Source organism: Canis lupus, chromosome 38 (genome assembly GCF_048164855.1).
Source record: "Canis lupus baileyi chromosome 38, mCanLup2.hap1, whole genome shotgun sequence".
In the NCBI taxonomy this organism is placed as follows: Eukaryota; Metazoa; Chordata; class Mammalia; order Carnivora; family Canidae; genus Canis; species Canis lupus.
Genome location: NC_132875.1, coordinates 10,279,734 through 10,295,165, shown reverse-complemented (window position 1 = coordinate 10,295,165; position 15,432 = coordinate 10,279,734). Strand labels below are relative to the sequence as shown.

The 15,432-nt window shown below is 38.8% G+C and overlaps 1 long non-coding RNA gene across 1 annotated transcript in view; it reads left to right on the top strand.

The window, feature by feature from the left end:
• LOC140626799 (uncharacterized) overlaps positions 1 to 15,432 on the top strand; it is a 19,917-nt gene extending 4,485 nt beyond the window's left edge. Inside the window, exon 3 of the long non-coding RNA XR_012025805.1 lies at positions 15,172 to 15,432. This is a non-coding gene — a long non-coding RNA (uncharacterized lncRNA). The remainder of the gene's footprint in view (positions 1 to 15,171) is intronic.

Here is a 15,432-nt window from a genome sequence, read left to right as displayed (position 1 = left end):
TAAGGAAATAGAATTTGGAATCACAAAAATTAACATGAACTAGAAGATTATGATAAAATTATCAGGTAAATCCAAATAAGAACAAAATATAACTTTCAGAAGTGAAAACTATTGGCACAGGAGACTTCATGGATGGGTTACATGGCAGATTAGGTCAGCATAAGAGAAAAGTAAGTAAAGTAAAGAAGAGATATAAGAAAAATTATATAGAATTAAACTCAGGGAGATGTAGAGATGGAAGCATAAGAAAAATTCAGAAGTATGAAAAATAGAATGAGAATGTTTAACATAAATTTAATCAGAGTCCCAGAAGGAGGTAATAAAAGTGAGATGGTTTTGAAGAGACAATAATATAATTTTTCTGCCCTGGTAAAAGCATTAATTTTCTTTTTTCTTTTTCTTAGATTTTATTTATTTATTCATGAGACACACACACACACACAGAGGCAGAGACACAGGCAGAGGGAGAAGCAGTTCCATGCAGGGAGCCCAACATAGGACTAGATCCTGGGTCTCCAGGATCAGGCCCTGGGCCAAAGATGGCGCTAAACTGCTGAGCCACCCAGGCTACCCAAAGCAGTAATTTTCATATAAAAGATCCACAATTTATAGCAAATGATAAATAGAAAGATAATTATAAGATGTACATTGTGGTAGATCACAGAGTATCAAAGATGAAAAGATCTTAAAGCAGCAAGAGACAAATGTCATTTTGTGACAAGACAACAGGAGCTGTTTGCATAGCAATGTAAAATAACTTGTGTCATTTGCTATCATCAGATGCACCTCTTGATTTATGCTTTGAATACATCGCATTAGTGAGCTAATGTTTTATATCTTCAGTAACACTATGAGTTTCTAAGATCAGGAATTATTATATATTTTTACATCAATAATTAGCATGTTTCTCATTGGAGGAGGTCAATGGAAGGCTTTGTGAGCCACTGATGGACTAATTGGCAGAGCTACTGTGATTATCTCTAGATACCAGAGACTAGAAGTCTTTATCTTGAGTAAATCACCATTAGAGGTTTATGTTGGTAGCACTAGACTTAAGTGCATAGTTTGAGGATACCAGACATATATGCATTAGGGATCTTCAGTGTGATAATACAATCTGTATGTCAACATGACATATAAAATACCGTCTCTCTTGGAGCTTACATTCTAATGGAGGTAGGCAATAAAAAATAAATACCTAAAGGAGGTTATCTCAGCTAGTTGTAAATTCAGGGAAGGAAAAAAAAAATCAGAGTACAGTATAGAAAGTGATTGGAAGTAGGGGTGAGAGGCCACTTTGGGATCAGGGGTCAAGTGATTCCACTTGAGCATCTACATGAATGAGAAAGGGCACTCCATGCAAAGTATCTGGGGAAAGAATATTCTAGGCAATGGTTCCAGCAAGTAAGACAGACCTGAGGTTAGAGTAGAGTAGGTTTGCACTTTTCAAGTAACAGACCGTGACTGAGCTTTAGTAAACAAAGAGGAGAGTGTGATGGAAGATTTAGGTGAGAGAAGCAGGGCCAGATTCTGTAGGGCCTCAGAGACCCTTGGAAAGGAGTTTGCATTTCATTTTAAGTCCAATGGGAAACCACTGAAAGGCTTTAAATTGTTGTTTATGTTTTAAGAAGTCTTTCTTATTGTCACATGGAGATTTATCTCCTTGCAGTGGAACAAGGGTGTAGGAAGGGACACCATTTTGAAAGTCTTCTAGGCAAGAGACGACCTTGTGCTCAGCTGGTGACTGGCTGAGTGACTGGATGCAGGGTTTTAAAACCAGTTGGATTAGAAAGTCAGCATGGCATTCCTTAGAACACACATGATTTGAAAGTTTCCAAACTTGTCTCCCAGCTCTGGTAGGACCACAGCAGCACAGCCCTCACCCCCGCTCATGTGGTCCAGTCACTTTGACCTAAGTCAGTTCTTAGAGCCCACCAAACTTTTTCCTTGGGACCATACACTCTACCCTTTTATTCCCACCACTGTCATCCCATCTTCTAGGTCTTCACATAGATATCACCTCAGAGATCTTCCTTAAGTACCCAAGATAATCACATAGTCCTTTCCTGCTCTTGTCTATTCCTTCCCATCCTTCCTGTTAATCATCATAATTGAATTTATCTGTGTATTTGTCTGTCTCTCTCACTAGGATATAAGCTTCTTGACTGGACTATGTCGTGCACATTCATGGTTATTTTCCCAGCATACAAGTACTCTGAATATACAACAAAGAGTATCCTAAGCACTTTACATATATTAACTCATTTAATTCTCCCAACAATGATAAGAGGTTGCATCTATTATAATTCACCTATTGTGTCTGAGGGAATTACAAAGAGGTGAGGGAAGTTGCCCAATTTCCCCAAGCTAGTGAAGGTGTGATCTGGGCTGTGGATCTAGGTAGCCTCTCTCCTGAGTCTGTGCTCCTCACTGTTTCATTATTCTGCCCTTAAGATAATGGATAAACCAATAACAATGATTCTCGGTCCTCCCCTTAGCTCTAAATAATGCTTTAATTTTTTTTTCATTTTAATAAACAAATGACTGTCCTTATGCATGAATGGTAACAAAACCTAAACAGCGGGGTGCCTGGATGGTTTAGTGTGATCCTGGGGTCCTGGGATCCAGTCCCACATTGGGCTTCCGGAGGGGAGCCTGCTTCTCCCTCTGCCTGTGTCTCTGCCTCTCTCTGTGTTTCTCATGACTAAATAAATAAAACCTTAAAAACAAACAAGCAAACAAACAAACAAACAAAAAACCCCAGCAAAACCTAAACAGTTCTTAGCTCCATGTATGACTTTTTTTTTGAAGGGACTCAGTGGAGAAAATGCCATTTTCCAGCTTCCACTGCCTGAGATTGTTTCTTTTTTTCCCTGCCCAAATAATTGGAGGAAGGGCAGGAATGATCTTACTCCCACTGCTTCTCACCTCTTGGTTTCTATGGACCATGTGATGTTTTGCATTTCAATGAGTTCTCCTACTTGGAAGCAGCCAGCTTCAAAGATGTCTCTTAAATTCTTTGACTATATATACATATGTATATTTAAGATTTTATTTATTTATTCATGAGAGACACACAGAGGGAGGCAGAGACATAGACAGAGGGAGAAGCAGGTTCCCTGAGGGCAGCCTGATGCAGGCAGGACTCGATCCCAGGACCCCAGGACGAAGAGCCGAAGGCAGACACTCGACCACTGAACCACCCAGGTGCCCCTCTTTGACTACATTTTTAAGCAATTAAAAAAAAGCAACCTTTAAAAATATTTATAACACAGTTTCCTCCATAGCCTGGTGGTTATGAACTGATTTACATGCACAGCCATGACGGGGTGAATCTAAGACAGATTTCCCCCACGTTTGTGACCCCTTCACCCAGCACCGTGCTTGGCACATAGTGGGAACTTATTATCTATTTGTTCAGTGGATAATGAACACAGTATCTGACACCTATTAGATCATTCTGGCCACGTGGCTCATTTAGTGAAATCATATAAAATGCATCCAACGGAGCATCTGCTACCTGCTTAGGCCCTGGCTGGTACAGAAACAACAACACTGAGGACTTACGGCAGTTAAGGATCATGGCATGAGCTCCTTGCTGTCCTCCTGCCAGTCTATCAATACCAAGTTTCCTCCCTGACTCCCTGGTCACCCACCTTTGCTCATTCCATGGCTGATTTCTTGCTCAGCCCCTTCAGCCTGACTCATGGTGTGACCTACTTTCCAGGCTCTGCGCCTTCCTTCTGGTTCCCAGACTCTGACAGGCATTCTCCTTCCTGGCACTGTGCTTCTGTGGACAGATATCTGGGAACAACCCTGTCTTGGCCTGGCCTGGGGGATCTTACTCTCCAACCCCCCTCCATCCGTAGCCACTTGCCCCCCGCCCTGGAATACACACTGCCAGCCCTGATAGGTCTTGTACTGGGTTAAAATTAGATCTATTTTCTTCCACTGCCAAATACCTCTTTGCTCTTAGAGCATCTTCGGATGCATGAACTACTTTATTTTTTATATCACTTTTGATAAAATCAATTCTGTCTCTCATTTCTCAGCTTTAGTTTTCTCAAAAATCTTGTTTGTTTCAAATATGGACTCAGTCAGTCTGTGGACAAACATCAGTGCCTCCCTGCTCCTTGAAACCTCGACCATAACACACTTTGGGTTATGGGGTGTACATGCAGCTGGGCACAAAACTATGAAAATCAAGGCAGCTTCTGTTACTATTTCTGGGTTGCCATCCTTGTGTTCCTGGGGCAAGAAAGGGGCAACGAGGACAGACTTTCTATATATCAAGAAAGTCCTTTAATTTTGCCAGCAGTCACATTCTGGACTAGGAGATTGTTCCTGTTTATATTTCCATTCTTTCTTTTGCCAACTCTCTAATGCCTTTCTTTTGCCTTCAAAAAGAGAATATTCCCAGGACTGTGGTACAGTGGTATACAGTTTGGAAAAGTTCACCTCGAGTGCATCCAGCATCAGCATCAAAGTCAATGGTATTTTCTTCATTATCTCTGATCATCTACTATTTGTTCCAGCAGATTTCCCCTCCCAAAACTCGGCGTGCCCCAAGACATCTCCAAGTGCCATCAGCTCCTTTAGTTTAGTGAATTGTTTTTCTCAGGGATAATGAAAATTAACTCTGATCTTAACTTAAGTGAAATATAATTAGGTAGGTTGCTCTCTAGAAAAAAAAAAATTCCATGGCACTACATGAAAAGGTAGGAATAATTTTGGATTCACCATTACTACTACTACTGCCACTACCACTGCTATTATAACTATTACTACTACTACCATCATGACGACTATTATTTGGCCACTTCACACTTTAAGGCAGATTCCACACTTTCTTTTTCTGAAATAATCCAGCTAAGCCAGACACTGTTTTGAAATTCTCTTTTGAGTTAATGCAGAAGCCATAATTTTCTCCTAATGCTGAAGAATCATTTGGAATAAGGCCATTTCATTAGCATTGCAAGGTTGGAAGAGATCTTCAGAGTTTACCTCATACAACCACCGTCCGTTGTTCTGATCTCTTCTCTAACATCTCTGCCAAGAGGGTGGCTGGGCCTCTGATGGAACATTTTGGGGATGGACTATTCTCTGAAACATCAGGGGGACCTATCTTTGATCATCTTTTATCTCATTCCCGGAGAATTGTTCATTCACTGTGATCAAGTAGCTACACACCCAAGGGGGTTGAAGGTAAGAATTGTAAGACAGGTCAGCCAAGTCCAGTTGCATGAAATCAATTTGCTATCCCTGGAATTAGTTCAACACAGATACCATTCATGCTAATAGGGAACTTTTTTTTTTTTTTAATAGGGAACTTTTTGAATTTGAATCTTATTTACATGAGCCAGTGAGAATATCAATTGTTCTCCTATTGTAAGTTAACAGTTTTGCATACTTGAGAAGCAATGAGCCTAAACAAAAAGGAATTTTCTTCCAGTGGTTTGTGTTAGAGCCAATAGGAGCTGCAGTGCATACCATGTGCAGAAAGGATTTACTGGATTTCAGAGCAAGCCCTCCTTGTTGCTTATTACTTACCGGGTGAGCCTGAGCCCTTCTTGTCCCAGTACTAACCCTTAACTAACATTTACCATTAGGCAACGGTTCTTTCCTTAAGCAACAGCTCATACTTAATAGGGGCCATTACAAAGAACTTTGCTCTATTGTATTAAGTACTAAAAAGAATGGATAGATTTCTCATGTTTTCTTGTTTCTCATATAATTAACTTGTTAAAAACTAACCTTACCTGTAATAAGATGTAGTTATTTGGGGAATAATAGCCTGCATTAACAAAACATATCTTGATATGAAACAAATCCTTTGTCCTCTCTTGCTATTTTATATCTCCCTGGTCAGAATTACAAAGGGGTAACATTCAGGAGTAAGAACACTGATTAATGAACAGCCACTGAATTCATCTTTGGGAGTACTGAGTCTGGGAACTCCTAGCTACAGGGCAGAGTAACTCTGGTGGTCCTTAAGCAGGACCACAGAACCACCAGCTTCATAGGACTTTAGGCAATGGGTGTGAACAGCAGCCTCATGACTCATCAAGGGTGAGCTGGAATGGGGTGATCCAGTAGGCAGGAGAGAACTTTTAAAGAGAAGCTAAACTGTAGCCAAATGACTACTAGGGCTCGCTGCTAGGAAACTCAGTTGTCTCCCCTCTTAAAAAAAAAAAAAAGAAAGAAAGAAAAAAAGGCTTGTTTGTTAAAAAGGCCCGAGGCATGGAGTTTAGGTACAGGATTGGACACATCTGGAAGGTATAATTACAGAGCTTGCAATTAGTAAGTACAGTATTAATACACATGGAAGCAGATTCATCTATTTATCTCATACCTTCTGTGAGAGTTCAAACTTTGAAACTTCTGTCTTAATATTTCAGCTGGGAAAATTTGCAACTATTCAATTATTTGTTGGAGATAAATTCTCATTGGGGTGGTGGAACATGGCTATTGTGGAAATGATTTGATTTCGTCAGACCTGTAAGTTTCTAAGCCCTCTAAAAGGTGATTTCTTTAGACACAGAATGGTCTATGAGTATGTGCTTTGACATCATAGCACTACAATGTAAATCATTATACTATAATTGTATTTCAAATAGAGTTAGCCTGTGAATGAAGTAATTTCTGTTAAAAAATGTCACCCAATGAGTGAAAATTCACTGATGATTTTTCTAGAAGAATGAAAGAAAATGGAACTCACAAGTTATATGATATATATATAAATCATTATATATATATAATGATTCCATTATATATATATAAAACATATATTCCAGAAATTCATGTATTTAGAAATTTATATTATTGTGTATATATATATATATATATATATATATATATATATATACCCACAATTACATATATTTATATGAATTTCAGAAAAACATACATGTGTGTTTATCCACGTAGGTCAACCTTGAGATCTCATTCTCTATATGCTTTATTAATTAAGTTGACTTCCTGGGCTTTAAGGGTTTAAGGAGAGGTAGGAATAGGGGGTATTTCTATGAAAAAAGACAGTTCTCATGTTGTTTCAGTCTGGGTGGAATTCAAAAGTTTCAGAGTTTTCACAAACGGCCTTCTTCTCAAAGGTTTGTTGGCCAAGTTTTGATACCCCAAGAGGCTGGGGAAAGCATCTGACCTTCTGGGCACATACCACACTGTCCAAACCTTTTTAGGCTGACCCATCACAGCTAAGGGTCTCAACAAAACGGACAGCACCTTGAGCAAACACGACAGCTACTTTCTAACGACAGACAGCCTTACACTTGAGTTCTTGTAAGAAATGGCCAATTCAAAAATGTTTTCTTTTAACTGAGCTAAAAATAGTATAAACTGAAATAGCTCATCCTATGAAACACTTAAGAGTAAAATGTGCGTTTTACTATTTTTTTTTCTTCTTGCCTTAAAAATGTGTTGCATTAGGACGAATCAGGCCACTGCAGCCAGGATGGAATGTGAACCATGCCACTGGACAGCAAATTGGAGGGGAACATGCCTTTCGTCTTAATTATAGGCTGGACAAGGGAATGCACTGTATGCTCTGCTATGTATGAGCAGGGAGAGAATTTTCCCAGGGTATTTTTCTTTTGCATTTCTGACTCTTATTGGATTGGAAGCTTGTCCATGTGACCCAGCAGGGTCCATTTTTCCATAATAAGGCTAAAAATATGCCAGAAATGTTTTCTTTAGCACAGTCTATGAGTGTCAAACATGAAAGTGACAGACCTCTCTTTCCTGTTGATTCTATTTCACCTTTTCCTGGAGCAAGTTCCACTGTGATCCCACCATTCCCTCCCAATGTTCTTTTTCTGATAGGCTCCATAAACTGGAGTGTGATCCAAAGTGGAATAATTGTCGAAATTTATTCCATGTCCCTGTAAAACACAGATTTTGCTCTCTCTTTATAGTTGTTTCTAATGACTCACCTTCAGTGCATCATAGCCCTTGAAATGTTTTTCCTGTAATAGTAATGTATTGTCACTGAGTCATTCATTCTCTTCACCAGGGTCTGTTATGAGATGAATTACATCTAGAATTGCATTTAGAATTCGGGTAGTCCATGACTGTAACGGATTATAAAGGAATGATACAGTGAATAAGAGCATGTACTTTGGTAAGAAGAATCAGGTTGAGCCAAGTAATACCCATAGCACTTTTGGTTATGCTTTATTTCCAAACCTTTTTCTTTGTAAGTTGGTTGTATAAAGTTGTTGCAAGGATTAAATTAATAATGTATCTAATATATTTAGCAAAATGCTGAGGTTACTTTGCTCTCATTTTTAGTCAATTAAATCAACTAACCATAAATTAGATTAGATTAGATAAATTCCTTAATTGCATGGGTAAAAGTACTCTTACTGTGATTAAGAATAATGTCCCAGTCTTCTCCTGATTCTTAGCCACTAGTATCATTCAAGCTATTTAAACTTGTGGTTCTCAAATGGAGGCAAATTTGCTCCCCCCAGCAGACATTGGCTTTTGGCTGTCACACCTTCGGTGCAGTGGGTACTACTGGAGTCAGCGAATAGAAGCCATAGATATTGCTGAACATTCTATTAGATGCCAGAGAGCTCCCCCCCACCCCCCCGCCCCTGCCAAACTCACACCAACAAAGAATTATCTGGACCAAAATGTCAGTAGTGGAGAGAGATTGATAAAACCTGGGTTAGATAAAAGCTTTAGGGTCTATTGTTTGGTCTGGAGTGCTACCATAGGAGGCATTCAATGAAATGAACCTATTAAATTTCTCTCCATGCCCCATTGATTCTGAGAATGGTTTTGAGTGCCTACTATGTTCAGAGCTGCATTACTGGTGGCTGACAGTCTCAGTTTCTGAGGCCAATATGCTTCTAAAGAGGCCAGGATGCTGGATAATGGGTAAGGGACAGAGTGAGGAATTAGCTAAATCCTCCTGATGGTAAGTGCATGCATTTAATACTAAAGATTAAATATAAATTAGAAGCAGCTTTAGATGGTTTAGTATCATTCCTAAGACGAAGGGAGAATTTTCCGAACTAAATTCATCTCCACAGCAAGTTGATATTTTTACCGATTTAGGAGGATTTTACTAGCTTGCAGTAATACGTACAATCCAGCCTGTCTACCGAATAGCTGCTTCTTTTCTCAATCCAGGGGTTGCCAGATGCCAGGTATGGAGAATGCCAGATCCAAGGCTTACAAAAATGATATTCATTTAAAAGAAATCAGAAGTCTTGTTTTTATTGAACTCAAAAATTAAAAGTTAAAATTTTCTTTTTAATTCAATAAAAGTATTTTGTTTTAGCCTCACATTTTTTGGAGCTCCCAGTCTCTCTTTACTTTTCAGGAAGTGTTATCTGCCTCTGTCAAATTGCAAAGAGACTGGTTTTAATTTGGAGATCTAAATTTATATATAATCATATACATTAACAAATAACGATTTATAGTATACATTTTCCTTCACATGTATATAATAAATATCTTCAGGGTTACTCCATTTCTTGCTCACTTCCCATGCTTTGATGTGTTTGTCCTAATTTGCCTGTGATGGTTTTTTCTTGATGTCCCCAAGATTTACAGGTCATTTGACTTACCATAGCCAGCTAAGGTGGTTGCATAATCAGAGGAATGAATGAGTCCAGGCTCCTATCACTTGTAGTCTATGTTTATGGTTCATGGCAAACTGAGAAGTTCTCAGCTACATATTATTCTATTCTTGGCACTGAGAAATTATTTTGCTTGTGTAGGCATGTTCCTTTCAGATTAAATTTTTATCAGTATTAAAATTGTTGATGTTGTAATTGATTGATGACTGACAGAAACTAGAAAAAAAAGCTAGAAAATCTTAGTGTAAAAATATTTACAAAAAACTACACTGTACTTTATATATATATATATTTGTTTTAAATAAGGAAGTGGGTTTTCTTTTTTCTTTTTTTTTAAGATTTTATTTATTTATTCATGAGAGACACAGAGAAAGAGAGAGGTAGAGACACAGGCAGAGGGAGAAGCAGGCTCCATGCAGGGATCCCGATGTGGGACCCGATCCTGGGACTCCAGGATCATGCCCTGGGCTGAAGGCAGACAGATGCCCAACTGCTGAGCCACCCAGGCATCCCTGCACTTTATTTTAATTGCGAAATTAAAGATCATGCACAATGAATAAAGATTGTGCAATGGAAAGGACCTTGTCAAGGGAATTTATAGATTCTGGCTTTACTCCTAGGTCTGAACTAGGTGAGTTCACTTAGTCCTTCTAAGTGTCCAGTAACTCATTCATAAAGATGGATGGATTGAACTTCCCCATCCCCTTTTAATGCTGTGGTCTACAATTCTGTCAAAATAAGACCTCATTCCAAGTAAGCAACATTACATAGAAAGAGGTCTATAATTAAATTTAGGGTACAGGTGGCCACTTGATTCAATAGTAAATTGTTTCTTAGCAAGAAGTACTCTATGAATATCTGTCATCATCATAACTTTGTTTTGGAAAGCCACCTCCGTTGGCTCTTTTTGTCACTTGAGCTTACTGCTCTGATCACAGGTGATTAGATGAGGCTGGAGAAGCACCCAACACAAAGCTAGCAATGTACATTTGCCCGATGACCCCTGAAATTCCTTACTATATCTCTTTTATACTGTAAAGTAAATGGCTGAGCCAATTCTAGTTGAGAAGTATGGTTTTAGGGGAAGTCAGCAGATATTAAAGTGGTGGGGAAACCAAGAGCCATAGGAAAAAAGCAATAAATAGAAGAGATGAGACATCGGAAGACCTAAGAAAGCAGAATCCATGGAGCAATAAAAGCCTAACACAACATTTACTATAAGTAAGCAGAAACCCTGAAGGACTAGTACCAAATGTTTAGCCATAAGTGACATATTCAGGAAAAAGACAAAACCAACTTTTTAGGTTGTGAAATCCTCATGTCTTTATGGTATCCAGGAGAAAAAGACAAGGAGCTTCTCTTAAGTGAGATGCATGGCAAACAAATGCTGATTGCATGTTTATGAGGAAGTGTGATCCAGTGTCTCTGTTGCTGCCTGTACAGTTTACCTTGACTTTCGCTCTGACCTTGCGTTCGGTGAAGTTTGGATTGTGTTCGTTAAAATGTAGTTGCATCATCTCTGGGTGTAAGTACTAGAATTTTGGTATCCCATACTGTTTGTCCTTCCCCCCAATTCCCCATCCTCCTCCTTTTTCACCATGATCATGTCTTATATACAGCTTTTTAGGCTACAAATATCTGGAAGATGCTAACCATCAGTCATCCCCCTTTGAATTCCTGCTAATGGCCTGGCATGGTGCCCCACACATAGTAGGTACTCAGTAAATATTTGCTTAGGTAGTGATAAGGTGACAAACAGCAGAATTAGTTTTCCAAACACCCACACTTTAGTTAAAGCACTTTATGAAATGCATAAGGTGTTTTCTACATATTGGGAAAAAGCTAAAAAAAAAAAAATGTATGTGGGCTAGACATATGAAACATTCCCTGGAATATCCTGGCTCTGGTTACCTAAAGTCATGGCTGGGTCATGCATTTACCGGAGGTCAAAGCTTAGAGAATGCAGCTTTGAAGGTTCTCTGCATAAGGGTGTAATTTCAAGTTACTAATAACTCAGGAACACTTGATCTCTTTCCTTATTCTTGCCCAGATGAGTCATTTTCTTGGTAGTTTACCTTGAACTCCTCCTATTTATACACAGCAGACTAGCTGGCATGGAAAATTGTGTGCATCTGTCTTTCATATTGAAATATGTATCTATATGTATTTTTTTCTCCCTTTACTATTCTTTTTCTCATTTTCTCATTTCTCTATTGTTTTTGCCTAAAACTGGGGAAGCCTCCTCCAGGGTGAGCTAATCTTAAATCTATCATGAAGATGGGGTCTCCACCTTTGAATGAATTTATTATATAAGAACGAAGCCCCAAAAAGACCCACTGCATTGTTTCCCAAAGAATTGTCCAGAAGAATTTCCACTTCTCAGAGCCTCATTTGTTTTCTAAATCCCCGAAGAGAGATTTGACTCAGCAAAAATGAGTTTTGAGCCTTCTTCAGCAGCAGCAACAGCGGCTGAGCTGTGGATCTTGGCTCTAAGACTGGCCTAGTTATTCAGCAGATACTGTCCCAGCCAAGCCCTGGAATAGCTTTCAGCCACTGCCACAAATGCTGCCTACCAACCGTTGCTTAGGTGAGGAGAGCCTTGGCCATAAATCCTGGCACCCTCCCCTTCCCCAGATCTGCCTGATTCATTTGTTCACACCACACCTTCAGAGTGGAAGGTATGATTGCCTGCCTTCTTGCTTGCTTATTCTTTCCTTCTCTCTGTCTCTCTCTCTCTTTTTCTTTTTTGACCTGGCAAGGGATCCAGCCAAAAATGGAATTAGAGAAGGCACCCGCACCCATGGATCACCAACAGACAAAACAAGAAAAACTACTGCTGCTTATTTAAGATTTTCTTTGTGTTCTTTAAAGTTTCTTTCACTTTTTTTTTTTTTTTTTTTTTTTTTCTGAGAGCATCTTGAGCTTTGAGCAAAAGTTGGCTTTTTGTGGGTTGGACTTAAAGATCTATCTTTCCTGAGTCTAGGTAAATGCAGGCAAGGCAGTTGATTAAGAAGTAGTGTGACCCAGAACTCAGAAATCATTAAGAGATATTGATGTACATGACTACATAAAAATAAAAATGTTTTCATACCCTTCACAAAAAAAGAAAAAAAAATTAGGAAACACCATAGGTGAAGTCGGAAGACAAACTTAATAGGGAAAAATGCTTGAAACTCAATTTCACAGGCAAAAGCCTAATTTCTTTAATATGTAAAATCCCCTGCAAACATCAAGAAAAAGATCAATAAGTCAGTTAAAAAATTGTAAAATGTGTGACTATAAAGGAAAGGAAAGGAAGATTAAAATGAAATTAAATTAAAATGGCTTTTAAACATATGAAAAGATACTCAAACTCACTCATAATTAGGAAATACAAACTAAACTAAATATGGAAACCATTTTTTACTTATGATATGGGATAAGACCCAAGTTTGAGTCTTGCTGCTAAGATTGTGGATGACCAGATATTTCTGTGCCATGCTGACAAGATTATGAATTGTTACAGCTTCTAAGGAAGCAATTAGGCAAAATCTATAAAAACTATAAATGCATATATCTTTTTATCCAACAATTCTACTTCTAAGAAATTATCCCATATGTATACACACCCTTGTGTGTAAAGTAGCATATATATATGACTAGTTCTTGAGGCAGGGCTTATTATAGCAAAAGATTTCTAGATAATCCAAGTGGAATAGTATTAAGCTATTAAAAAGAGCGAGGAATCGCTTTGTGTACTGACATAGAAAGCTCCGTCTGCAAGAGATACTATTAATTGAAAAACTGAGGTACATAATAGTATGGATGGTATGTTTCCATTTGTAGAAAAAGAAAAATTATAGAATGATATAGAGTACATATTTGCTTGTATTTACATAAGATATCTAGAAGCAGGAAACACATAAATTCTCATACAAAGGGAATAAAATGCCTGGGGCATTAAAAAATGTTTATGCAATGTGAATGTCCCTTCCAACAAAAAACTGAATGAAAAAATATTTAAAAAAAGAATGTCTCATAGAAAATAAGGGCCAAATACAAAAGAGTGGCAGGAGCAAGGAGATTATTACATGTATCACTAGACACAATTGGTGCCATTTTTTTTCCCAATCTCTTTTGTCTTAGTTTGGGCTGTGATAATACAATATCATAGACTGGGTGGTTGAGAGAACATTTATTTCTCAACCTTCTTGAGGCTGGAAGTCCAAAATCAAGGCACTAGCAGATCCAGTATCTGGTGAGCACTTGCTTCCTGGTTTGCAGATGGCCATGTCCTCATTGTATCCTCACTTGGCAGCAAGTGGGAGGAGGGAGAAAGAGAGGGAGAAAAAGAGAGAAAGTCAGAGAGAGAAGGAAAAGAGAGTGAGAAAGCTCTCTCTTGTTTCTTCTTATAAGGGCACTAATCTTATTCATGAGGACTCCACCCGCATGACTTAATTCCCATCACATTGGGAGTTCGGATTTCAACATAAGAATTTTGGGGGATTGCAGACATGTAGTCCATAGCACCTTATACATGGCTTCTTTGATATGCTACTCTTCAAACTTTGTGCTTTTCTTGTCTCCAATTCTCATCAATTTTCTAAATATATTTCTGCTCTAAATTTCCTTGTCCTATAATTATATACTTATTTTTCTATTGATCTATGCATGCATACATTAACTTGCTGAGAACTTAAACAACATTAAACCCTACTTGTAGACTTCATTTAAACAGGAGACTGAATGAGATTTTAAGCCTGGAGGTCTTGTTCTGAGAATCAGTGGACACAGGAGTATGATTTTGACTTATGTAGTAGAATTGAACATGAACAAAAGATTTAATCAAGCTGATCGCTTACTGCCCTAGGAAATTTCCTTATAAGGGATTGACCTTAAGCCTGGTATGTTAACCAGGTCCAAACAGATTGGGAAAGCCTTTCAATTCATGTCTTATTTTATTGCAGAAGAGCTACTCAAAGAACTACCACTGAGTAACAGTAGAAGATTTAGGGATGGCCAGTGAATTCCCAGTCACCACAACCAGGAAAACTCTAGCAACTGAGAACAATTTACTAGCAACGTGACCTTTGTTCAAATCATCAAATCTCTCAGAATCCCAGCATCTTCATGTATACAATGGGAATTTTTTTTAAAGATTTTATTTATTTATTCATAGAGACACACACACAGAGAGAGGCAGAGACACAGGCAGAGGGAGAAGCAGGCTCCATGCAGGGAGCCCGATGTAGGACTCGATCCCGGGTCTCCAGGATCACACCCCGGGCTGCAGGCAGCGTTAAACCACTGCGCCACCGGGGCTGCCCACAATGGGAATGTTTTTGAGAGACCAAATACATTACAAATAAAGATGGCAGCAAAACCCACTGCCAGTCTCCAAGCTGGCCTCAATGACCCTTATTTCCTGGTATATCCTCATGCACCCTTTCCACCTTGTATTAGGGTTGGCCTGTCACAAATGACAGTCATTCTGAGGTTAGGTTATAAAAGTTCTGTCTTTGTCATGCTCACTGTCTCTTCTCGCCTGTCTCTTCCTATCTGTCTGTCCCTTTCTCCCTCTCTTTAGGGGAAGTCAGCCATGTTGTGAGCAACCTTTGGAGAGGCTCATGTGGTGAGATGCAGAAGCCATCAACCAGGGCCACAGGAGTGAGCTTGGAAGCAACTCCTCTCCCCTCATCAAGCCCTCAGATGACTACAGCCCTGGTCAACATCTTTGAGTTCAATCTTATGAAGGTATCTTGAACCAGAACTGTCTACCTAAGTTGTTTCCAGATCCATGATCCACAAAGACTTTGTGACAGAAATAAATGTTACTTTAAATTGCAAA